The sequence below is a fragment of the Tachyglossus aculeatus genome, chromosome X1, assembly GCF_015852505.1.
Source record: "Tachyglossus aculeatus isolate mTacAcu1 chromosome X1, mTacAcu1.pri, whole genome shotgun sequence".
NCBI lineage: Eukaryota > Metazoa > Chordata > Mammalia > Monotremata > Tachyglossidae > Tachyglossus > Tachyglossus aculeatus.
In genome coordinates, this window is record NC_052101.1 from 60,749,502 (window position 1) to 60,776,602 (window position 27,101).

A 27,101-nucleotide genomic window follows, 5' to 3' on the forward strand; every position below is an offset into this window, starting at 1 on the left:
ATATATGTTAAGAAATGGACATGCATTTTTCATAAATATGCCCTATTTTATAGTGCTGGAAAGGAGTGTAAATTGATCTATTTCTCCCAAGGTGGAGAATTGATGAGGCGAACAGAAATATATGAATGGTTCATTCATGTGTTATAGGGAACAGTTACCCTATTTTTAAACTCATAAATAGAAAGGGGAAGGTCTACTAGTAATCTAGTGGCTGGGGAGTCCTGCAAATATAATAAGGCATTATGCTGTCTTTTTTTTCTTGGGCATTAGGGATAAATTCATAATTATAATGATATCAAAGCAGAAAGTATTTTCCTCTAGGGACCTGCATGGGCCTAAAAGTTTTGATCCTGGGTCACATTCATTCATTCATTCAATTGTATTTATTGAGCACTTACTGTGTGCAGAGTACTGTACTAAGTGCTTGGAAAGTACAGTTCAGCAACAAATAGGGACAATCCCTACCTAACAACAGGCTCACAGTCTAGAAGGGGGGAGACAGACAACAAAACAAAACAAAACAAGTAGAAAGGCATAAATAGTATAACAGTATTTTCCAGCACACAAGCTGTTTACTAAAGACATTAAACAGCCATGATACAATTATGACCATCAAATAGAAATGTAATCTAGAGTCTCATTTAAACATTTTTTTACCAATTCAAAGTGAGAAAAGAAAAAACAAGTTTGAAAATGATTTGGGCACATACATGGGCTTCCAGTCCGTGAAATTTTATCAATTTTACTCATGGAATAAAAAGGGCCAGCGTTTTCCAAGTAGGCATGCCTCCTTTAAAGCATTGCTTTGTTGCTCTGTCACTCTGTCACTGGGGCCTTTACTCCTGCAGTAGGTGGTGGTGGTGGTTGTGGCAGCAGCAGCAGTGAATGCAGTGAGCTAGTATATAAGAATAACCGGAGAGGTACATGGGGGAGAAGGCACTTTTAAAGCCAATTTACATTTTTGCAGGTCACTTAAAAATGTTTATTTTAGCCCCTTCAGTTACATTTTGGTGAATAGGATGCAGCCTGTAATGAATGGATTTTTTTAAAATTCTGGAATTATGACACCCTTTTGCTGACCCCCACTTCTCCACCACAAATGCCAGACAGGGGACAGACCAGCAGAAGACCAGACCATCCAGTATAAAACCATATAAATGGTCACCCTGTATGCTTAGCTCTTCCATGTAGAGCACTGAATGCTTAGTGAACGTTATTTTGACCTGCACATGCCTATATTCCCCCTTCAAAATGCTACTTTAGGAGGCCTTTTAAAATTTGCTGCTTTAACTGAAAATCTCTTAAAAACATGGAAAGAATAAAGCATATTTAAAAAGATCCCAGTAGAGTAGGATAGCATCCTTGCTGAACACATGGGGAGGGGTTTTCTGTAGGACAAATGAAATCTTTAGAATTTTATTGTACCCTTTCCTCTCATATTTACAACTTTCTGGAGCAAAAAAAAAATTGGTTTTAAAGCAGGATTAAGTTTTTCTACCTTGGTACACCCAAAAGAATAACTTCTACTTTTTAGTTCTGTTTTTACCAAATCCTTGTGTTAAAGTAGCTAGCCCCATACCCAAGGAAAGAACATAATTTTATTTTCTGGAGCTGGTAGAACAGAGGGAGAATTAAGAGAAATGAAGGAAATAGAAAAGTGTAAGACCTCAAAAGAGGCTAATGAATCTCTAAAGAGAAGACTGAATCAAAAAGAAAGGATTTAGAAAAGAGTAGGTGGATAGCCTTCTCTGAGAGATAGAAGAGAATTGGGATTGAAAAGTGGTCCCTGGAATCATTGATGAAAACTAAGCAAAACTGAAGCCATGCTGTTAACAGGCCCTTACGGAGTTGGGAGGGAGACAGTACAAACAAGTTCCCATGAGGGTGGGCAAGCCCAACAGATTGGGTCAATTGGTCTTATTTGCTGCAAATCAGCATTTCTAAAGGAAAAACTTCTGTTTTTATATTAATAGCCTTTCCATGAAGTTTTATGAGGCAATAATCTGGTTCCTACAGGCGTGAAAAATGAGGGTATAGACAGAGTAACCTTTTTCACTAAAGGGTCACTAGACTATTACTAAAAAAGTATCCTGTATCTCATTTTTAGTATAAAGCTTAAAATTTTATCTTAAGGGAGGGAAAAAATATTGTACTTATACAGTGAAAGAGGTAATATACCAAGACTAGGAAGGGATCAAGAAAGGGATTCTTATGGTCTACCAATGCAGTTTTAGCTATTAACAATTTAACAATTATTTAAAAGCTATTTTTAAAACTCAAAGTGGTAGTTATGAGGTTCAGTCTCCTGTCCTAGACTATCACCAATTACCTTGAAATGTCCTAATGAGATAGGTTTAGTAAGCCCTGTTGTTGGGTCAGTGGAAAAAATATGACTCTGGGAGCTAGGTAACCTGGGTTCGAATCCCAGCTCTGCCTTATTAGGGCTGGGTCCTCAGTGGTGAAGGTTTCTGGCTAAAAAACCCAGAGAGAGCATTCTGCAAGATGGATAGGCCCAGTGGGACTCCTGGAAATTCGTTGGCTAACATGGGTAGCAATGACCACAGTGGCTACTCTGGCAATCACCTACAGGGTCGTGGCCCTATAGCTTAGCATTGTCAACATACTGAGGGGTCACTTTGACCTCAGATGGGTCCTACGTGTAAGGAACCTTTGCATCATCCTGCCCATCCACACCCCTTTGTACTCTGTGTCCCAGCAGGAAAATGACCAGAAGGGAAGAGAGAGTACAAATGGCACTGTGCAAACCACTCACCCTGTAACTGACTCTGTCCTTCATGCAGATTCTTGGTCCTGAAGTCCGAGGCTCATCCATCATTCTTGGTGGGAGACTCCGTCATCCACATTGTTTTGTTCCTCTGCAATGGGAAAGCCTGTTATGGAGGCTAGGCATTGAGGTCGAGGAGTCCTAAGGCTGATGCTGGGATACTCAAACCATATGTATGGGGAATACTGGAAGGAGCAGGAGAATGGGGTGGAGCAGGCAGTTCCTGGCAGTAGCACAAAGGCAAGTATCAGGAGCCACACAATAGTAGGTAGAACATTCATTCTTTCATTCATTCATTCATTCATTCGTATTTATTGAATGCTTACTGTGTGCAGAGCACTGTACTAAGCACTTGGAAAGTACAATTCAGCAACAGACACAATCCCTACCCGACAATGGGCTCACAGTCTAGAACACAGAAGGATGATGGGATGAGGACCATTACCAGCACATTGGAGAAGGGACAGTAGGGCTACAACAAAGAATAAATCATCCCATCACCAGCAGGAAAGCTATTGAGATTGGCAGTATTGAAGGGGCCAGGAAACATTTCCCTGATAATCAGCCTTAGAAGGCCATATTAGCTGACCTAGCAAGGACCCTATTGCAAGAGCTGCACAGACTCCCAACCAGGGGACACTTCGAAATACTCTGACAGACCTGATGAATGCCCTAGCCCACCCTGGACTGCCAAAACTCTTGCTTTCAGCTGCCAATTTGGACAGTTTCTGGGGCCAGTGAATAGCAGTAGAAATAGTATTTATTAAGTGTGTACAGAGTGCTGGCAGAGAATGCACAGGTGGGAATGAGACATGGTCCCTGTCCCTTGTGGGGAGTTCACATGGTAAAATTAAAAGGGGGAGAGGGGACTGGTGACAGACACATAAGGAAAGGTTTTGTGTCTACCAGCTCTGTTATATTGTCTCTCTCAAGCACTTAGTACAGTGCTCTGCACACAGTAAGCACTTAATAAATACCTTTTATTACAACAGAACACTTAAGACAATGTGAGGACAAAAACAAAGCTCAGTAGGGTACTGTGGAAGGAGGAGCAGACTTTCCGGCTCCCCGTGGCTCAGAATCCACAGTCGCAGCTCCGGCCACAGCAAGCGCTACACCCGCAGGCCGCCGCAGCCTTCCTGAGGTGTTACAGAGCCGGCATCATACTGCAGCTGCTCTTCCCCACCCCACCGGGGTGGTGAAAGGCAGGTTAGGATGGAGGTTCCTCAGTGACAGGGAGGAAGAGCCTGCGTGGGAGTGGCTTAAATCCATGTGGGAGGCCCGTGCTGCACAGGGCATGCTGGGAGCAGGGTCCCTAGAGCCAGGAGGCACTGGGAAGATGCCAGTGGAGTGGTCCGGGACACTTACAGAAAAATTTGCCCGTGTGCCCGTGCAGACTTGGGCATTCCCTTTTACCAAGGGAAGTGATGTTTCTGAACCCCAGTTTTCCCACTGGTGAACCCGAGGCAATGATGTTGATTACTAGTACTATTACTTGCACTTTCCAAGTGCTTAGTACAGTGCTCTGCACACAGTAAGTGCTCAATAAATCCAATTGAATGAATGAATAGTAATTCAGATTCATTAGTCAATATTGGCGGGACCATTAGAGTTCATTAGAAGAAGTCGTGCTTATTCCTATTTTTTGAGATTATCCTAGGGAACCGCTCCCATGCCCTCCTCCCTTATTTTCCTCTGGAAGCAGAAACAGGTTTCACACCCTGCCTTCCACCTGCTGTGAATGCCTGTGTGAATGACCTCTCTGCTCCTCTCCAGAGCATATCTCTTTGGAGCATTAAGGTGACAATGGAGGGGCAGCAGCTGTGCTGACAGGATCACTGAGAGTACACGCCTACTGCTCAGCCTCCAGCCACACTCCAAATCCCTTTGTGGACTCAGTCAATCTTGTTCTCCTTCTGCTGGGGGAATTGAGTCAGCTTCATAGAATCCATATAGTAGAATCAATTTAGAAGGAACTGAAGACTGTTTTAATTTTGGTCACTATAGTGTGATCTGCCTAGCACATTGTCTCCAGAGGACCATCCAGAACTGGGGAAGAATAGTCCAGGCAGCTGGGTTGTTTGGTCAAGTTGCTCTGCTGGAAGTAAAACAACGAGTGTTTCCCTGACAGTTATTATCAAATACATTTCACTGGCGGTTAATAAAGTGGTGTTGCATGCTACTTGGTAATATAATCCCTGTACCAGTTTGGTTCCAAATCTAAGAAACCTTTGGGCAATTGTAGACAAATATGTTATTGCATTGTTCTTATTTTGCCTGTGTCACAGATGAGTAGACAGCGTTTCCATCATTTTAAGGCATTCCATTATTCCATTATCTTTGATGCCATGAATTTATATGAAGTTGTGACTTTCAGACGTGTTGTGTTTGTCATTTGTATTTTTTACAGAGGTGCATCTCAATTTTTAAAGGCATCCTCGGTGTAGGCTAATACAGTTGAAAGAAGATGCAATACTTTGAGCCCAGTTTCCCACTATGAATTAAAGAGCTTCAAATCATGGGGAGCTGGGCTCCAAGTATATAAACAGAATCAAATCACATCAAGAACGTTTACTTGAAATTCAATAAGGTCATGGTGTTGGTGAGTACAGAAATTTCCCCTCACCAAGTATGCAAAATGAACTTCGTTCTCTCATTGCATTAGGAGAGAACATTCAGTGTCAGTTCACAGAGGCTTCCCCGCTCTAGATCTGTGGCATGTGTGTCAAATTTCTCTCTCTCCCCACCTCCTTTAAATAGGTTCTACCCCCACCTGCTCCCAGCATGCAGCACCATTTTGGGGTGGGGCTAGGAGTAGGGCAGCTGTTAGATATTGGTCAGGTGCTCTCCGCCTCTGACTTGGGCTTATCTTTTTCATTCAATTGTATTTATTGAGCGCTGTGTGCAGAGCATTGTACCAAGCTATTGTATCGCAGCATCTCTCTGTTTTCCGCTGCAGTGTTTGATAATTGCACATGGGATTTCCTACATTTCAATTTTGGTTTTTTTCACTTATAATAATAATAATAATGGCATTTATTAAGTGCTTACTATGTGCAAAGCACTGTTCTAAGCGCTGGGGAGGTTACAAGGTGATCAGGTTGTACTGACTAGTTGAGTGTATTTTTTGAGCCCGAGTAAGATACGTAAATCAGAGTCATTGCATTAAGGGTCAGATGTTCGGTGGACCGTTACAAAGCTTGTGGTGAATTGCATAGAGTTGTCCTTTGGTTTGAAGACGATGCCACTGAGGGGGAGATTGTACCCTTGGGTGGGACATTGAGAATCTCTTCTGCAAGCTTATTGTGCGTGGGGAACATGTCTATTATTGTATTGTACTCTCCCAAGTGCTTAGTACAGTGCTCTGCACCCAGTAAGCGCTCAATAAATACAACTGATTGACTGACTGACTGACTGACAGTGTCCGTGAATGCATAGTAGTGCACCTTTTTCAGCCATTGGTCGTTCATGGTGGTCACTGTTCAGGCTCCGATGGTTAAGAGGGGGCAGGTCTATCTTAGCAGGACGACATTCTTGTGAGTTCTTTTTTCAGTAGTGGTGATGGTTTGCCCTGAGCCATCCACACTCTCTCTCCCAGCCCCCTGGTGCTCAGGAGCACACATTGCAAGATGGCTGTAGGGAGGACGGGTGCAGTCTGTATTCTCAGAACATAATATGTCTGAGATCTCGGCAGCAGCGGGACCCACTCTGCCTTCCCCCATTTTGTCATCACTCTGAGTTTGGTACTCAGAGTAACTTAAAAGGGGTCCATGGGAGGGAGGGATTCTTTTCCACTTCCCTAAACTGTGAGCTCATCCTCTAGACTGTAAGCACACTGTGGGCAGGAAATGTGTCCATTATATTGTGATATCATACTCTCCCAAGTGCTTAGTAAGTGCTCAACAAATATGACTGATTGATCGATTCCCTGCAAAAAATAAGAGATGGAAATCATACAAAGAGCAACAACAGCAGCGATGCAAACCCCAAAGTTCTTCTCCAGTCCACTAGTCAGAAAGCAGAACAGAAAAAGAAGCAGAAGGAGCCCAAGAGCAGGGCTTATGTAGGTTAAAGATGGTTGTTTCAGGGGGCAGAGCAGAGTCACCAGACTGTCAATCAATCAATCGTATTTATTGAGCGCTTACTGTGTGCAGAGCACTGTACTAAGCGCTTGGGAAGTACAAGTCGGCAACACATAGAGACAGTCCCTACCCAACAGTGGGCTCACAGTCTAGAAGGGGGAGACAGAGAACAAAACCAAACATATTAACAAAATAAAATAAATAGAATAGATATGTACAAGTAAAATAAATAAATAGAATAATAAATATGTACAAACATATATACATATATACAGGTGCTGTGGGGAAGGGAAGGAGGTAAGACGGGGGGATGGAGGGGGGATGATGGGGAGAGGAAGGAGGGGGCTCAGTCTGGGAAGGCCTCCTGGAGGAGGTGAGCTCTCAGTAGGGCCTTGAAGGGAGGAAGAGAGCTAGCTTGGCGGATGGGCAGAGGGAGGGCATTCCAGGCCAGGGGGATGACGTGGGCCGGGGGTTGAAGGCGGGACAGGCGAGAACGAGGGATGGTGAGGAGATTAGCAGCAGAGGAGCGGAGGGTGCGGGCTGGGCTGTAGAAGGAGAGAAGGGAGGTGAGGTTGGAGGGGGCGAGGTGATGGAGAGTCTTGAAGCCGAGGGTGAGGAGTTTCTGCCTGATGCGCAGATTGGTAGCCACTGGAGATTTTTGAGGACTGTCAGTCACATCTACCTCTGGGCACAGTTGGAAGGATTGTTGCAAACAGCTGTGTGACTGCGAAAGCAGCCCCCGCCATCCACCACTCCAAAACCAGGTGCCACCTGTGCCCAGGAGCTGTCTTCTGTCAATAATTATGCTAATAATACTTGTGGTGTTTGTTAAGTGCTTACTATGTGCCAGGCACTGTACAAAGCACTGGGGTGGATACAAGCAAATTGGGTTGGGCACAATCCCTGTCCCACATCGGGCTCACAGTATCAACCCCCATTTTACAGATGAGGTAATTGTGGCACAGAGAAGTTAAATGACTTGCCCAAGGTCACAGAGCAGACACGTGGCAGAGACGGGATTTGAGCCCCAGTCCTTCTGACTTCCAGGCCTATGCTCTATCCACTAGGCCATGCTGCTTCTCTGTTCCCTGTGGGCAGGGAACATGTCTACCATGTCTACTGAGAATCAGCATGGCTCAGTGGAAAGACCACGGGCTTTGGAGTCAGAGGTCATGGGTTCTAATCCCGGCTCCGCCAACTGTCAGCTGTGTGACTTTGGGCAAGTCACTTAACTTCTCTGTGCCTCAGTTACCTCATCTGTAAAATGGGGATTAAAACTGTGAGCCCCTCATGGGACAACCTGATCACCTTGTAATCTCCCCAGCGCTTAGAACAGTGCTTTGCACATAGTAAGCGCTTAACAAATACCATCATCATTATTATTATTATTATTATTATTATTACCAACTCTGTTATATTGTACTCTCCAATGCACTTAGTACAGTGCTTGCACATAGTAAGCACTCTATAAATACCATTGACTGATTGAGATGGCATCTCCTTCCTCTATCTCCACTGCTGCCTACCCTCCTCCGGTCTGGCCTGACTCCTCAACTTTGTGGTCTCAGAGGGAGAGGGCTGTGGGAAGGAGCTACTGGCAGGGTGGTAGTAGAAGCAGCTGCTGTCAAAGCTATACAGAAAATAAGTCAAAAGAATGGGAGTGTGGCGGGATGGGAAATGGGGCCAGGAGCCAGGGAGTGCTTGGTGAAATGGGAGTAGAATTTGCTGTTTTGATGAGTAACTGTTCCTAAACATGAGGTCTGTTTACCACTGTCATGACAGTGAACCCAGTCAGTGTTCATGCACAAAATAATCTAATTAATATTTTTATTAAATATATATATGTGTATTGCTATTTGATCATATAACTACATTTATGGTGTTTTGCATTACTTTTATTTTTCTTCTTTAGGTTGATTTTTTTTTGATTTTGGAAAATAGCTATACTACAAATCTATAATTGGTTGAATACACAATTTTGGGTAATTTTGGTAAAAAATAGGGTCCCCACCTTTGAATCAGGAACAAATTCCCCATTGTTCCTATAAGAAAAATGGTTCCAACTTATAATACTACGGCTTAAGACACAATTTTCAGGAACCACTTACACTGCAAGTCTTAGTACTGCCTGAACTTCCATTAGGGGCTCCTCTGAGGGCATGGTGTCCACAGATCCTTTCAAGTGGTCTCTATATCCTTTCAATAATCTATCCCTTTTGAGGGGATTTTTTTTCTCATTTCATTAGTGGGAAGGAGAATCAACCAACCAGTGGTATTCGTTGGGCTCTTACTGTGTACAGAGCACTGTATTAAGCATGGGACAGGGATTAGATCCAACGTTATCATCTTGTGTCTACTCCAGTGCTTAGTACAGTGCTTGACATATTGTAAGCGCCTAACAAATACCTAAATTTGGTCAACACAGTCCCTGCTCACAAGGAGTTTACAGTCTACATAGGGAGACAGACATTAGAATAAATTATAACTAGGGGAAACAGCAGAGTATAAGAATATAAGGATATGGGGATGGGGTTAGGCCTGGTATGGGCAAGGATTGTCTCTCTTTATTGCTAAATTGTACTTTCTAAGTGTTTAGTACAATGCTTACCGCTCACTCTCCCCTGGTTCCTTCCCCTCTGCCTTCAAACATGCCCATGTCTCCCTCATCCTAAAAAAACCCCTCTCTTGATCCCACCTACCCTTCTAGTTATCATCCTATCTCCCTCCTACCCTACCCTTCCAAACTCCTAGAATGAGTCATCTACACTCGCTGCCTCGAATTCCTCAACAACAACTCTCTCCTTGACCCCCGCCAATCTGGCTTCTGTCCCCTACACTCCACCGAAACTGCCCTCTCAAAGGTCACCAATGACCTTCTTCTTGCCAAATTCAATGGCTCCTACTCTATCCTAATCCTCCTTCACCTTTCAGCTGCCTTCGACACTGTGGATCACCCCCTTCTCCTCAACGCGCTATCCATCCTTGGCTTCACAGACTCCATCCTCTCCTGGTTCTCCTCTTATCTCTACGGCCGTTCATTCTCAGTCACCTTTTCGGGCTCCTCCTCCCCCTCCCCCTCCCATCCCCTCACTGTAGGGGTTCCTCAATGGTCAGTTCTTGGTCCCCTTCTGTTCTCTATCTACACGCACTCTCTTGGTGAACTCAGTCACTTCCATGGCTTCAACTATCATCTCTACACTGATGACACCCAAATCTACATCTCTGCCCCTGCTCTCTCTCCCTCCCTCCAAGCTTGTATCTCCTCCTGCCTTCAGGACATCTCCATCTGGATGTCTGCCTGCCATCTGAAACTCAGTATGTCCAAGACTGAACTCCTTATCTTCCCTCCCAAACCCTGCTGTCTCCCTGATTTTCCCATCACTATGGACAGCACTACCATCCTTCCCGTCTCACAAGCCCGCAACCTTGGTGTCATCCTCGACTCCGCTCTCTCGTTCACCCCACACATCCAGTCCGTCACCAAAACCTGCCGGTGTCACCTCCACGACATCACCAAGAACCGCCCTTTCCTCTCCATCCAAACTGCTGCCTTGTTGGTTCAATCTCTCATCCTATCCCAACTGGATTACTGCATCTGCCTCCTCTCTGATCTTCCATCCTCCTGTCTCTCCCCACTTCAGTCTATACTTCACTCTGCTGCCTGGATTTTCTTTGTACAGAAACACTCTGGGCACATTACACCCCTCTTCAAAAATCTCCAGTGGCTGCCCGTCAACCTCCGAATCAAGCAAAAACTCCTCACCCTTGGCTTCAAGGCACTTCATCACCTCGCACCCTCCTACCTCACCTCCCTTCTCTCCTTCTACAGCCCAGCCCGCACCCTCCGCTCCTCTGCCACTAACCTCCTCACTGTGCCTCATTCTCACCTGTCCCGCCGTGGATCCCCGGCCCATGTCCTTCCCCTGGCCTGGAATGCCCTCCCTCCACACATCCGCCAAGCTAGCTCCCTTCCTCCCTTCAAAGCCCTACTGAGAGCTCACTTCCTCCAGGGGGCCTTCCCAGACTGAGCCCCCCTTTTACTCTTCTCCCCATCCTCCCCACCCTACCTCCTTCCCCTCCCATAGCACCTGTATACATGTTTGTACAGATTTATTACTCTATTCATTTTACTTGTACATATTTACTATTCTATTTATTTTGTTAATGATGTGCATATAGCTTTAATTCTATTTGTTCTGACGATTTTGACACCTGTCTACATGTTTTGTTTTGTTGTCTGTCTCCCCCTTCTAGACTGTGAGCACGTTGTTGGGTAGGGACCGTCTGTATATGTTGCCGACTTGTACTTCCCAAGCGCTTAGTACAGTGCTCTGCACACGGTAAGCGCTCAATAAATACGATTGAATGAATGAATGAGCTCTAGGGCCTCCAAGCTCTTCCTGGACTCAGGAGTATTCAGTTTTATTCCTCTGAGAAAATGGTGTCTGTTTCATTTTAAATGGGAGGTTATCACTTCCTGTTATTGAATAAAAAATTGGATAACTACCTATCCACTAAAAAAATCCAATGTTAAGCCCAGATCATGAATGCTGATGATATCGCAATAGTAAGGCCTCTGCTATCTCACCCCAAGTAGGCTGATCTCCATTTCTCACCATGGATATCCTAGGAGTTAGGAAGTGAAAACTGAGTAATGAAAGGCAAAGGCCACAAGAGACATCCGAAGGCCCAGGTCTTTCCCTGCAGGAACTGGTCATGGAAATTAGTGTCTTCCGCCTTTATTACAAATATTACCATATTTGATATTCTAAAATTCACCAATGATTTAGATTCTTTGAAGTACTTTAATTAGACTTTCAGACTGTCTTAAAATTCCAGTTGGCCTTTATTATCTTGTTTTCCTATTTTCTTCACCTCTCAAATTGGCATTATTCTTCAGATTTCCACCCATACTCTAGCCCTGTGTCCTAGTTCTTGTATTCTGTTTACCCCCAAATCTTGCTGTCTTCTCCAGTTGGTGATCATTTCTGTTGCTTGTGTAGAGATCTGACTCTCATTTCAAGCTCAGGTGATCCTGGCACCATTTGCTGTGTAACAATACGCAGATCAACCTGTTGACGTTCATTAAACAATTTACTTTTTTCATCCTTCTCTGATTTAGGGAGACTTTGAGACTTACCTGTCCTACCCCAAATTTTCACTTTGGTTCCTTAATACAGTCATGACTCCTAAAGTCTGGGGGAGCCACATTCTTACAAAACCCCGTGTTAAGGAAAACATGATTGTAAGTACTCGTTCCTTGTCGTATGTTGTGTAAATGTGCACAACCTTTTCTTCCAACACCACATTGTGCTGTATCCAGACAGATGCGCTTTGTTGAAAGAACGTTCTCAAATTCTAGCCAAAATGCATAGTGAAAACACCTGTTCTGGCAGAATGTTTTCTGTTTCTATGAAATGTCCTCTCCCTCATTTGTTTCATTTTTGAATTTGTTAAAAGGCTCACTATGGCTTTTCTCCCAAATAACAAGTCTTTCTTGCCATAGGAATGATTAGATCATTTAAGATTGCCAAATAAAGGTCCTCCCGAATCATTTGCTTTTGCAAATAATTTCTTAATTATTTTAACCCCATTTTCTGCCAACCCATTTGATTGAGGGTATCCCAGAATGCATGTGACTTTGTTGGAAATAATATCCGAAAGCATATTGTAAAAATTCTGAACTATATTGCATGTGGTATGTTATGGTTCATTATATGGGATAACCTGAAATTCATTCATTCAATCATATTTATTGAGTGCTTACTGTGTGTAGAGTACTGTACTAAGCACTTGGGAAGTATAAGTCGGCAACATATAGAGATGGTCCCTATCCAACAACGGGCTCACAGTCTGAAATGGGATACAGGGTTTTGTAAATAAATCTCAGTTGGAGTGATCACATTTGATGTTGTTGTTCAGTATTGAAATATCTGAAAATTTGGAATTGTAATTGACCGATCTAGACTGTCAGCTCGTTATGGGCAGGAACATGTCTGTTAATTCTGTTGCATTATACTCTCCCAAGTGCTTAGCACAGTGCTCTGCACATAGGAAGTGCTCAGTAAATGCCACTGATTGATTCCTACTACCACCCAGCCTGTACACTTCGCTCCTTGTAATGCCAACCTACTGACTGTACCTCGATCTCATCTATCTCACCGCCAACCTTTCTCCCACGTCCTGTCTCTGGCCTGGAACACCCTCCCTCTTCATATCCAACAGACATTTACTCTCTTCTCCTTCAGAGCCTTATTGCAGGCACATCTCCTCCAAGAGGCCTTCCCTGATTAAGCCCTCTTTTCCTTTTCTTCCCCTCCCTTCTGAATCATTCTGACTTACTCCTTTTATTCATTCATTCAATCGTATTTATTGAGTGCTTACTGTGTGCAGAGCACTGTACTAAGCACTTGGGAAGTACAAATCGGCAACATATAGAGATGGTCCCTACCCAACAACGGGATCATCCCCCTTCCCAGCTCCAAAGCAGTTAGGCACATATCTGTAATTTATTTATATTAATGCCTGTCTCCACCTCTAGATTGTAAGCTTGTTGTGGGCAGGGAATGTGTCTGCTATATTGTTATATTGTACTCTCCCAAGCGCTTAGTATAGTGCTCTGCACACAGTAAGCACTCAGTAAATATGATTGATTAATTGGTTTTCCCATATTCCCACAAATTAAACAATTTTGACATTTTACCAGTGTCTCGGTATTTTGATCTAATGCTTGGTTATCTAGGCAGCATGTTTCAGAAAATTTTACACTTTTTTTATGTCACTATTCATTTTCCAAGACATAGCATCCTTGCTGTTTTCTCCATTTCTCTATTCCAATAAGATTCCAATGTATTTGTGCTAACATTCAAAATCTCAGGGTAGTAGGCACTATTACTTGCTTACCTTTGAAAAATATCTTAACTATTGGACTTAATTCATGACTAAATGTCTGATAGGTGAACAAAATTCTCTTAGTGATACAGCTCCACATAGTTATTTTCTTCACTTTTTTTCAGTGTGGTTTTTGATAGGAGGCTTTGGGTGGCTTCTGCAAAAATCTTCCATATTTCTTCTCTGACATTGCAAAATGCTTTTTAAATAGGTTTACATGAGTGGTGTCCAGTTCAATCTCCATGTTTGTGTATTTTTCATCATTTGCTCTAGGTAGTGTGCTGTAGACTGTAAGCTCATTGTGGGCAGGGAATGTGTCTTTATTGTTGTATTGTACCCTCCCAAGTGCTTAGTACAGTGCTCTGCACACAGTAAGCACTCAATAAATACAACTGACTGACTGACTCAATGAATTAATGATCTCCCTGGAGGATGACAGAACTTTATAGCCTATAGTGGCAGTTGAAAAAAAAAAGATTTTCTTGTTGGCTTGACTCTCAATTTTTTCTTACAAATAGTTATTAATACTTTCTAATCAATTTCTGTGGGGAAATGCTTTTCATAAAAGAAGACAATTGCTGTATGTAGCCTCCTTCTTTCAGTAAAATGTCTCTTTGTCGTTGTCCTAGAACTAAATGTGTAAATGATTAGTCTCTCCAGCACCCATATTTCTTCACCAATCAATCCATATGTCAATCAGTGGTATTCCTTAAACGTTTACTTTGTACAGAGCACTGTACTAACCACTTGGGAGAGTACAATACAATGGAGTTGGTAGATGGGATCCCTGTCTTCAAGGAGCTCACAGTCTAGTAGGGGAGAGAGACATTAAGATAAATCACAGAAAGGGGAAGCAGCAGGGCATAAGGAGAAGTGCTGTGAGTGTGGGGTGAGTATCATAGTGCTTAGAGTGTACAGACTTAAGTGCATAGGTGACTCAGAAGGGTGGGAGAATAGGGTGGGGAGTTGAGTGATTAGTCAGGGCAGGCTTCCTGGAGGAGATAAAATTTGAAGATGGAGAGTATGGTGGTCTTCCTGACTGTTGTTAATCCTTAAATTCTCTTTTATGATCAAAGTACCTTAGTATCAGTGCTCTCCCCTCCCCCTCCCCTCAATCCCTTGTCCCCTCATTCCCTTTCCTTCCCCTCCACACCCTACACCCCTCCGCGTGAACTCCTTGTCTTCCCTCCCAAACCCTGCCCTCTCCCTGACTTTCCCATCACTGTTGACGGCACTACCATCCTTCCCGTCTCACAAGCCTGCAACCTTGGTGTCATCCTCGACTCCACTCTCTCATTCACCCCTCACATCCAAGCCGTCACCAAAACCTGCCGGTCTCAGCTCCGCAACATTGCCAAGATCCGCCCTTTCCTCTCCATCCAAACCCCTACCCTGCTTGTTCAAGCTCTCATCCTATCCCGTCTGGACTACTGCATCAGCCTTCTCTCTGATCTCCCATCCTCGTGTCTCTCCCCACTTCAGTCCATACTTCATGCTGCTGCCCGGATTGTCTTTGTCCAGAAACGCTCTGGGCATGTTATTCCCCTCCTCAAAAATCTCCAGTGGCTACCAATCAATCTGCGCATCAGGCAGAAACTCCTCACCCTCGGCTTCAAGGCTCTCCATCACCTCGCCCCCTCCTACCTCACCTCCCTTCTCTCCTTTTACAGCCCAGCCCGCACCCTCCGAGACTGTGAGCCCCCTGTGGGACAACTTGATTGCCTTGTAACCTCCCCAGCGCTTAGAACAGTGCTTTGCACATAATAAGCGCTTAATAAATGCCATCATTATCATTATCCTCTGCCACTAATCTCCTCACCGTGCCTTGTTCTCGCCTGTCCCGCCGTCGACCCCTGGCCCACGTCATCCCCCTGGCCTGGAATGCCCTCCCTCTGCCCATCCGCCAAGCTAGCTCTCTTCCTCCCTTCCAGGCCCTATTGAGAGCTCACCTCCTCCAGGAGGCCTTCCCAGACTGAGCCTCCTTCCTCTCCCCCTCGTCCCCCTCTCTATCCCCCCGTCTTAACTCCTTCCCTTCCCCACAGCACCTGTATAGATGTATATATGTTTGTACATATTTATTACTCTATTTATTTATTTATTTTACTTGTACATATCTATTCTATTTATTTTATTTTGTTAATATGTTTTGTTTTGTTTTGTTGCCTGTCTCCCCCTTCTAGACTGTGAGCCCGTTGTTGGGTAGGGACTGTCTCTATATGTTGCCAACTTGTACTTCCCAAGCGCTTAGTACAGTGCTCTGCACACTGTAAGCACTCAATAAATACAATTGATTGATTGATTGATTTTAATCAACAATTTCCTCCCAATATCACTGCACTTTTTTTTACTAAAGACCTTAAATGTCTTGTTTCTTGTGCCATATTTGGAATGTGCTTTCCAACAAAATTAAGCATGCCCAGTGCCTTCTGTAACCCTTTCTTGTCTTTTGGAACAGTTCTGTTTGTAATTGCCTGTATTCTGTTTTGATCTATTTCTACACCATCTGCTGACAAATTTTTCCCTAAATATGAAATTTCCTTCCATCTAAATTTACATGTACTTTTTTTCAGTTCAGTGTCTGCTTTGTATATTTTAATCAGTGTCTGTTGAAGCCTCCTATTATGTTCCTCCAATGAAGCACCTCAAATCAAATATGTAATTAGTGTATATTTCTGTTACTGTCCCTCTTAAAATGTGTTGTGCTTCAGTGGAAAAAAGTTAGGAGCTGAATATAATCCAGAGATAGTAACCTTTAAAACTATACCCCCACCCCTCCAAATGGTGTGTTGAAAATGCACATCTGTTTACTAAATTCTTGCAACAGTATCTGTCCAAACCTGAAAGATGCATCTTCAATTTACATTCTTTAGCACTTTTAGAGTTGCAAAAGTTTCATCTCTTGCCCACTATCTATTGTGAAATTTGAATCTCTCAGTTATTTTTGGGTCTTTTGCAAGCAGCACTGAAATCTTTGTGTTACTAAGGTGTAGTTACTCCTTTCAGGGTTCAGTAAATAATGGTACAGCTTTTATCTGTACTAAATCTAGGTCGTTTTTTCTCTTTCCAAAGTTTTCTTTTAGATTTAATACACTTGCTATAAGAAGACATCAAACTCCTGCTTAAAACATTTTCAGTCATGAGCAGTGTTTGTGGTCTATTTTATATAATTATGGTACTTGTTAAGCACTTACTGTATGCCAAGCACTCTTCAAAGCTCTAGAATAGATTTGATACAGTCCCTTTATCAGATATGATAGTCATTCATTAATTCATTCATTCAATCGTATTTATTGAGCGCTTATTGTGTGCAGAGCACTGTACTAAGCGCTTGGAAAGTACAAGGTGGCAACATATAGAAACAGTCCCTACCCAACAACGGGCTCGCAGTCTAGAAGGGGGAGACAGGCAACAAAACAAAACATGTGGACAGGTGTCAAGTCATCATAATAAATAGAAGTAAAGCTAGATGCACATCAGTAGCAAAATAAATAGAATAGTAAATATATACAAGTAAAATAAATAGAGTAATAAATCTGTACAGACATATATATACAAGTGCTATGGGGAGGGGAAGAGGAAAAGGAGGGCTCAGTCTGGGAAGGCCTCCTTGAGGAGGTGAGCTCTCAGTAGGGCTTTGAAGGGAGGAAGAGAGCTAGCTTGGTGGATGTGCGGAGGGAGGGCATTCCAGGTCAGGGGGAGGATGTGGGCTAGGGTTCGATGGCGGGACAGGCGAGAACGAGGCACAGTAAGGAGGTTAGTGGCAGAGCAGTGGAGGGTGCGGCCTGGGCTGTAGAAGGAGAGAAGGGAGGTGAGGTAGGAGGGTGCGAGGTGATGAAGAGCCTTGAAGCCGAGTGTGAGGAGTTTTTGCTTGATGCGTAGGTTGACTGGTAGCCACTGGAGATTTTTGAGGAGGGGAGTAACATGCCCAGAGTGCTTCTGCACAAAGAGGATCTGGGCAGCAGCATGAAGTATAGACTGAAGTGGGGAGAGACAGGAGAATGGGAGATCAGAGAGGAGGCTGATGCAGTCATCCAGTTGGGATAGGGTGAGAGATTGAACCAGCAAGGTAGCGGTTTGGATGGAGAGGAAAGGGTGGATCTTGGCGATGATGCGGAGGTGAGACCGGCAGGTTTTGGTGACGGATTGGATAGTCACACTTGAAAAAATGTAGTAAACGTTAAACAGTGCATAAGGACAATGGTACACATTACATTTCTGGATATTGTGGTGATCATTGTGGAGTTAATAAAAGACTCAGGTGTCTAGAATACATATTTTATAACTTTGATAACTAGGTTTTATGTCTTGCCTCAAACTGTGTACTGTTCTATAGCACAGACAAGACTGTTTGCATAGTGAGATAAATATTTTTTGATTAATGATACATCTTGTGGACTTCTAATCAGGAGAGTCTTATCAGTAACTTTTCAAAAGTTGACATTTTGTATGGAATGTGCCAGTGGTGGAAATTTAGCACTCAGTAAATGCTATTACAGTTGAATTCCCCACACATGAATTATGACAAGCTAGGCTGACTGTACTGTGGTTTGTTGTGTCTGGTTTGGTTCCTACTTTTAACGTTGCAGTGCATTTGGTCATTTGAAGCTTATTTTCATAGTCTGGCCAAACCAGCAGGATCCCCGTGCACTGCAGGGGAACATAAAACATCAGTCTTTGAGCTAAAGTGCACAGTAGATAAGAATTTCAAGTACTTGTTGTATCATACACAAGAATTTATGAAGTTATTTAGCACATGTTATTTGGTTCAATTTAGATATTTTCATGGAAAGAAGAACCTTTCAGTAACGCTGAGTAAAATGACAGTAAAGTTTTATAAAAGTGCAGTTCGGTTGATATATTATAATGAATATGCTGTGAGCAAGTACATGTCACTACCTGACATAATCGAGTATTTAATCATAGTTCATACTTCAGAATCTGTTTTTGCATTGATTTGGCACAATTTTATTTATGGGTTATGCTGTGAAAGAAAGACTCATTTATTGTTCCATTTTTATGTCTTATTTATTATTTTTTAAATGTCCCCAAAGAAAGTAAAATAGTGAAAGAAAGTAAGGAAGTTAAAAAATCTACATAGATGAGACATTACTTTTATATTAGTGCAGGTTCTGTAGATTGTTTAGAAATGTTTATCCAGAAAAAGCCATTTCCACCCTGCTCTTTTATAAATATACATTTCAATTAAGTAGAGATAGGACAACTTCAGCCACATGCCAAATAGAGAACATGTGAACAATTTCATTTTACTTTTGATTTATTTTGGTGAGCGGGAATAATGGTGGAGAGGTATGGGGCTCAGTTGGATCACCTTCTGCAGGTGGTGCTAATAGTGGCAAGTAAAATGTCACATGGGTCAGGCTATGGCTTGGATGGGTTGGGATTGGCAAAGGCTGCAAGCCAAAGGGACAGTAGTAGTTCCTAGAAGGGTGGTTTGGGGTGCTCCATCTTGTATATGCAAAGAAATCACACATGCCTGACTGTCCTTGTGCAGTCACAACTCACTAGGAAGGACTGTACATGCAGACTTCTGTGTAATTAGAAATTTGATGTGTGGAGAGTATGTTAAAGCTGTACTGCGTAAGCCTGCACATTTGCTAAAACCAGCTCTAATTCTTCCAGTTTTAAGGCAGCATTTTTATCACCTCCAGGGCTTGGCTCATGTGGACCATTACCATGGCTTTGCTGTGTTGTTCAGCATGCCATAGATTCCAATACTTCACTTGGAACATGGGCTAAAAGAGGAGGCAACATTTTTGGGAGGGCAGGTGATTAAATGGCAGCATGGTCTGGTGGAGAGAGCATGGGTTTAGGAGTCAGGGGACTTTGCTTCTCTAATACTGTTTCCACCACTTGCCTGCTGTATGATCTCGCACAAGTCACTTAGCTTCTCTGTGCCTCAGTTTTCTCATCTGTAAAATGGGGATTTAATACCTGTTCTGCCACCCCGTAGGCTGTGAGCCTCATGTGGGACAGGGGCTTTGTCTGGCCTGATTATCTTGTATCTATCCCAGCGCTTAGAACAGTGCTTGGCACATAATAATGCTAGTAATAATGATAATAATAATCATGGTATTTGTTAAGTGCACCCTATGTATGCTTAGCTTAACAAATACCATAATTAACGAATGGCAGGAAAGAGCCCTAGAGAGAAAGACAGAGCAGGAGACCGGAACAAAGAGCATGAAGAGGTGTTAGGAACAGAGAGGAGAGGAAGACAGAGCGAGGGCAACCACACAGCTAGAGATTGACTGTCCAATGAACTCTACACTGACAGAAGGAGAGGAGGCTTCTCCGGGCTGGCTGGGCCAGTAATGCAGGTCTTGGGGGGGCAGGCTAGTCTGGCTAGTCAGCCATCACTGGGGGAGCCAGGGTACCAGCTTGAAAAGTGACACCTGAGAATGCGAGACCAGTCCTCTCCTAGCAGAAGAGATAAGAGGCAGGAGGAGACGGCCACTGCGGGCGGGACCAGTCCTGGCTGAGTCACCACTGCTAGGGAGGCGAGGCTGGATCTCTCTGGGAGGGGGTGAGCCCGCGCCTCGGCTTGGCCCACTACTGGGAAGCACCCGGGGCTGGGGGGCAGGGGCGGTGCTCTGGAACTTCTGCTTGAGCTAACATTTTGGGCTTGCCTTTTCTCCCTTTCACCGTTCATCTGTTTAGAAGTAAGGGCACCAACTTCATGGGAGCAAGAGGGATAATAGCCACTGTGGCCAATTAGGCATGGGGAAAATCCTATTACTTTTACCACCAAAGAGTCAATCTGAGAGAGCTGAGAGCATAAATTGTGCCATGCTGGTAGCATTCCTTGCCACTTAGAATGTCAGTACTTGGGAGTGGGATCTCCTTTGGGCCCCTCCCATTTTGAAAATACCCAGTGAAATGGAGGAAAAGAAAATGACTTTGCTCCCCCACCCAGTCCTGAGGGAGCAATTGTTCCCTAGTGCTCTTCTTTTCTTACAGAAAAATTGGCATTCCTGTCCTGAATCGTTTCTTCTTATTTTCTCTTCATTGATGTCCAGGTGGTCGGCTCCTGTAGGCTTGGCTTGAGGAGACACACAAAGAGAAGAGAGAGAGAAATACACACAGCAGGAGATTCTGAATCAGCAGATCCATTGTAAGACAGAGAGAGTGGGGATCAGAGAGAGAATCAAAAGGTAACTGTGACCAAATTCCCAGGGGCTCAAGATGGGAGAAAGATGGAGTCTAAATGGTTGGAGATAGAAAGAGAAACAGAGAGAAAGAAATGTTGAAAGAGCAATGGAGAAAGGGAAATTGATGAGGGGCAGAGATAATGATAATAATAATAATAGTGGCATTTGTTAAGCACTTACTACGTGCAAAGCACTGTTCTAAGCGCTGAGGAGGATACAAGGTGATCAGATTGTCCCACATGGGGCTCACGGTCTTCATCCCCATTTTACAGATGAGGTAGCTGAGGCATAGAGAAGTTAAGTGACTTGCCCAAAGTCACACAGCTGACAATTGGCAGAGTCAGGATTAGAACCCATGACCTCTGACTCCCAAGCCCGTGCTCTTTCCATTGAGCCATGCTGCTTCTCTGGGAAAACAAAAGGAAGAGAGAGGAAAGAGTGAGAGGAGCAGGGACGAGTAAGGAAGAAGGGAGAGGAAAATAAAAGAGAGGCGCAACACGGCCTACTGAAAAGAGCACGGGCCGGGGAGTCAGAGGGCCTGAGTTTTAATCCTGGTTCCACCACTTGCCTGCAGGGTGACCTTGGGCAAGTCACTTCACTTCTTTATGTCTCAGTTTCCTCATCTGTAAAATGGGGTTCAGTAATGATCTCCTTCCCACTTAGACTGTGAGATTGATCTGATTATTGGTAGGACACGGTTAACACTTAGTTATTAGTGCTTAAGTGCAGTCCTCGGCATATAACAAGCACTTAACAAATACCAAAAATAATGAATTAATTAATTGAAACAGTGAGGTTGAGAGGAGATTCGTTGAACTGCCATTCACTGTCTTCTGACCACTGCTGTCCTTTGCCGCTGTCCTCCAGTATTTCCACCACTGCTGTATGGCAGCAGATGCACTGATGATGGCCTCCTTGGGTGAACTGGCCTTTTCTGGACTGTTATTTGGAATTTCTGGCTGCACAGACCCTCCAAGGAACAGCCTTGGCAATAGCAGTGGTGGTGATAGTGCCCCAGAAGCAGAGATCAGGCAGCTTTCATTCATTCATTCATTCATTCATTCATTCATTCGTATTTATTGAGCGCTTATTGTGTGCAGAGCACTGTACTTAGTGCTTGGGAAGTACAAATTGGCAACATATAGGGACTGTTCCTACCCAACAAGGGGCTCACAGTCTAGAAGAGGGAGACAGGCAAAAAAACAAAAAAAAACAGGTAGACAGGTGTCAATACCAACAGAATAAATAGAATTATAGCTATATATACTTCCTTAATAAAATAGAGTAATAAATATGTACAAATATACACAAGTGCTGTGGGGAGGGGAAGAGCAGAGGGAGGGGAGAGGGGTGGGGAGGGGAGGAGGAGCAGAGGAAAAGAGGGGGGCTCAGTCTGGGAAGGCCTCCTGGAGGGGGTGAGCTCTCAGTAGGGCTTTGAAGGGAGGAAGAGAGCCAATCTGGCGGATGTGTGGAGGGAGAGTATTCTGGGCCAGAGTTAGGACGTGGGCCAGGGGTCGACGGCGGGACCGGCGAGAACGAGGCAAAGTGAGGAGGTTAGCAGCAGAGGAATGGAGTGTGTGGGCTGGGCTATAGAAGGAGAGAAGGGAGGTGAGGTAGGAAGGAGGGAGGTGATGTAGGAACGGGCGAGGATATGGAGAGCCTTGAAGCCGAGAGTGAGGAGTTTTTGCTTGATTCGAAGGTTGATAGGCAACCACTGGAGATTTTTGAGGAGGGGAGTGACGTGCCCAGAGTGTTTCTGTACAAAGAAAATCCGGGCAGCAGAGTGAAGTATAGACTGAAGCGGGGAGAGACAGGAGGATGGGAGATCAAAGAGGAGGCTGATGCAGTAATCCAGTTGGGATAGGATGAGAGACTGAACCAGCAAGGTTGCGGTTTGGTTGGAGAGGAAAGGGCAGATCTTGGTGATATTGTGGAGGTGAGACCGGCAGGTTTTGGTGACGGATTGGTTAGGTGGGGTGAATGAAAGAGCAGATTCAAGATGGCACCAGGGTTGTGGGCTTGTGAGACGGGAAGGATGGTAGTGCTGTCTACAGTGACAGGAAAGTCAGGGAGAGGACAGGGGTTGGGAGGGAAGACAATGAGCTCAGTCTTGGGCATGCTGAGTTTTAGATGGTGGGCAGATATCCAGATGGAAATGTCCTGAAGGCAGGAGGAGATACGAGCTTGGACGGAGGGAGAGAGAACAGGGGTGGAGATGTAGCTTTGGATGTCATCAGCGTAGAGATGATAGTTGAAGCCATAGGAGCCAATGAGTTCACCAAGGGAGTGAGTATAGATGGAGAACAGAAGGGGACCAAGAACTATCCTTGAGGAACCCCTTACAGTAAGGGGATGGGAGGGGGAGGAGGAGCCCGTGAAGGAGACTACCCTTCCTCGTATTTCTTCTACCCTTTCTCAAGTTCCTTCTCCCCTTTCTCCTTGTTCTCCTATGCTTCTTCCTCTTTTTTCAACCTTACTGCTGCCCTGGCTGCGAAGTCCCCCCACTCCTACTCCCAAAGGCCGTTTATGGTGCTGGAATGCAATCCAGAAGGTCAGGGCTGTCCCACTCCATTAATGGAAGGAGAGGGAGAGAAACAAACATGGCATGGGCAGAGGTAAAAAAAAATTGCATCCACCCCTTTCTCTTCTATCCTGAAACTCTCCCTGGACTGGGATCCACTCACTCTTCTAACAGTTGCATGTAGGTGGGGAAGGTTGAAGGAAGTGCTCTCTCAGCAAGCGATGGCCCATGGAGAAAGGAGGGGAAGAAAGTGAAATGCCTTAGCTCCTAGCACAGAATTACCACTGAAGATTGTGTACAATTGCTTATATAATGATTTGAGGAATATGGAATATGTACATTTGCCTGCTTTTAAATTGCAGGCAGTTGTGATATTTTTCCACAACTGCAGGGAAACCTGGAGCCAATCAATATCGAGGGGGGAGGGGGAGCATTAACTTTTTAGTTACGTTGTAGTGACACAAAAAGTCGTTTACATAGCAGTCTTGGGGCAAGAGTATGGGTTTACACAAAATAGGTTACAGGTTGCAATAACCTACTAGTGCTCGATTTGCTGTCTACTTGGTCTTCCACTGGAGGTGGTCTGCTTGATTAACAATTAACGATTGTTAACGATTTAACAATTTTGTTATAGAGTTAATGTTTGTTAATTAACAATTAACAATGAGCCAGGGTGCTTAAACATACTAAGACTTCTCCATCATATGCTCTGGCTTACCCAAGCTCAGGCATACATGCATTATTGTTGCACATGGCACACCCCAAACATTCTCCATGGCCTATGGCACCATTTGGGAATGAAATTGGGTTGAAATTCTTGCTACCTGGCAGGCTACCTGCTCTGGGATGTCCAGAGCAGGCTCAGGAGCTCTGGGCCAGGTATGCCTAGATGTACAGAAGAGTGTTTCTCTCATTGAGAAATACCCGGCCCGGAGCAGGCATGGGTAAGCGACTAGGTGTCTTGCTTTGGGGGACTAAGTCACACACTCTGAATGGCCTAAGGTGCAGAACCTAATAGAGTCCCATATTAGGCCTCAGCAACAAGACAGAATATTTTGGCCAAAGCGACACTGGGGGCATCAGCTGTTGTTGCCACTGGTCAAGAATGATAGGAGGAGCCTCCGTTGCTACTACGAGTGAATTGGCTGTTCTTGACTATTGATGGGAATTTTCAGCCTGGTCAGGAAATGTCATTTGGCTGTGGTGAGAATTCCTCCAAGTCCAGGAGTGGAAAATTTTGGGGTGGCTGGGCTGTCACAGTTGCCCTATCTTTGAACCTCCAGTGCCGACCGCCTGTATCGGATGGTGGTGATTACCCACAGAGGCCCTGCCCCATCTTTTCTACCTTGAGCTGCAGGAGAATCTGATCATTTTAGGTGTTGGCCAGACTTACACACCTGCCTCAGCAGTCACATTGGGGACAGAGTGAAGGAAAGCCTCACCCTCTCTCTGCCTCTCCAAGGCTGCATATGTGTGCCTTTTTGAGAGAATGAGGTAAATAGCAGGTAAATGCACCCCCCCACCCCCAGTCCTTTACCCCGGCCTTGGGCATTGATATCGCCCCACTCTCAACCCCACAGCACTGGTGTACATATCTCTAAAACTTAATGTCAGTCTCCCCCCTCTAGACTGTAAGTTAGCTTGTGGTCAGGGAACAGGTCTACCAACTCTGTTGTACTCTCCCAAGTGCTTAGTACAGTGATCTGCACACAGTAAGCACTCAATAAATACCACTGATTGATAGCACCCTTTATTTTGGTTCAAGATAATCTTTCTCAAAAAAGGAGACTATTTCCACTAGTAGCACTAATGTAAATAGGCCTGATATTGGGACCACTGCTGAAGTGAAATGTTTCGTTGGGATGGGGAGGGGTGTAGAGAAAACAAAAGTCTAAGGCCTAGCTCCTGTTCAAATGCTCAGGGATATTACTGTGTTCAGTAATCTTGCTCAACTTATTGTGCCACCTTGACTTGTATTTGAACAGAATTAAATTCAGCTCTTCCCGGGAATTTCTTCATTATAAGACCATTCCTTATAATGTATAAATTGTTAGTTCTTAAGAAAAAAGTAGTCGATTGAATAATCATTTTTCATAGTCACTGGTATAATTGCCCCACTTCTGGTGCAATTTACGCAACCCCTAGACGGGGAGGGGCTGTTACCTGGGGAATTGAGTCTAGCAAGTCTCAGGAGAAAAACAAAAGAGAAGAAATAAAAGGGAGGAAAGGGGGAGAGGAGGAAGAACAATATGAAGGCACTTAAGACTGCTTCTCTTACTTCTGTTGCATGCAGGGAATTGACCTCCTCCTCTCCCCCTGCTGACCCTCTTAGAACCCTTGTGGTTCTCCTCCTTTACAAGTCTCCTCACAGTCATCACTGCTAAAATGTTTGTGGTATTAAAAATAATCTTGTATTTCCTCCCCCCAAATCGGGGAGGAGCAGTTATGCGGTGAAGGCAGTTATGCAAGTAAATATGGTATGTGTTATTTCTGAGTGGAAATTTTATGTCCAGCACCACTCATAGCCAACTCTTTGCAATTGCTTCCCTGGTAGGATTTGATTCCGCAGGATAGAGAAGTTATTTTCAGGGACGGATAGTCAAACCAATTTCCCCGTTTCATTTACATGCCTGGAATATTTGCACCAAAGGAAAATAAGTTAATGAATTAGGAAATGATTAAAACCACACACATTTGTCTCTCATATGACCTGTTTGATAAAATGTGGCCACTCTGCCTTTTGGGACATAGGAATAATGAAAACATCTGTGCAAGCCACATGGCATGCTTCTGATGATGGTCCGAGTCATTAGAGTCCAAATTTTACTTACCGATTCAAGTTTAGATGTATTTTCCTTGAATCAGCATTACAACACCAAGATTGAGCTAATGGACAATTAATTAAATTTCATTTTCTACCATTAATTCTTTCAAGCCCAGCTTAAAATCCCCTGCCACCTGGGAAATTCCGGCAAAAGACCGGATAATTGTGACTGTTTATTTGTGCTCAGGGATAGTGGCCTTTAATCACTGTTTCCAAAGTGCTGGACACATTTTTACAGCACCAAATCCGAGTGCTGGTTTTACAGCATGAACTACCACCCAAGACTGTTGCAGGAATAAGTCCTATTCTATAATTCATCAGTCTCATTATATTAGTAGCACAATTTAAGTTTCCTATAAACCTCTTGCTGTTTTCCCCTGATAGAATTTGCGGCAAAGGACCAAACTTTTTTAACAAATGCAAATTGTCTCACTCTGTTGTTGTTTTTTTGCTGTATGGTAGTGTTTGGTAAACAACTTGATTGCTAGGTATTGGCCTTAGGGAGCCTGCAGCTGCTCCATCCTAGTTCCCTGTAGACAAGTTTTTTACAAAGTGAGAATTGCTGGAGGGAAAAATAAACAGAACAGAGCAAAACTAGAAAATATTGTGTACTTTACCATGATGCATACCTTTTTATGAGCATGAGCTCTTTTGGAAAACCAGCCCCTAAACATTTGATACCATACTTCAGAAATCATTCTGATGGAAATGAGGCTTGGACTTCACAGTCTACAAACAGACTGCATTGCTTTAAGTAGACATGTGAGTTCGCAAGCTGGTTGTTATCTACCAAGAGTGTGTATGCATTTCAGTATGTTAACAGGAGTGG

At 44.0% G+C, this 27,101-nt stretch overlaps 1 long non-coding RNA gene across 1 annotated transcript in view; it reads left to right on the forward strand.

Moving 5' to 3' along the window:
• The window catches only part of LOC119919629, a 263,698-nt gene that overhangs the window by 66,656 nt on the left and 169,941 nt on the right, over positions 1-27,101 (forward strand). Inside the window, exon 2 of the long non-coding RNA XR_005447709.1 lies at positions 20,796-20,930. This is a non-coding gene — a long non-coding RNA (uncharacterized LOC119919629). The remainder of the gene's footprint in view (positions 1-20,795; positions 20,931-27,101) is intronic.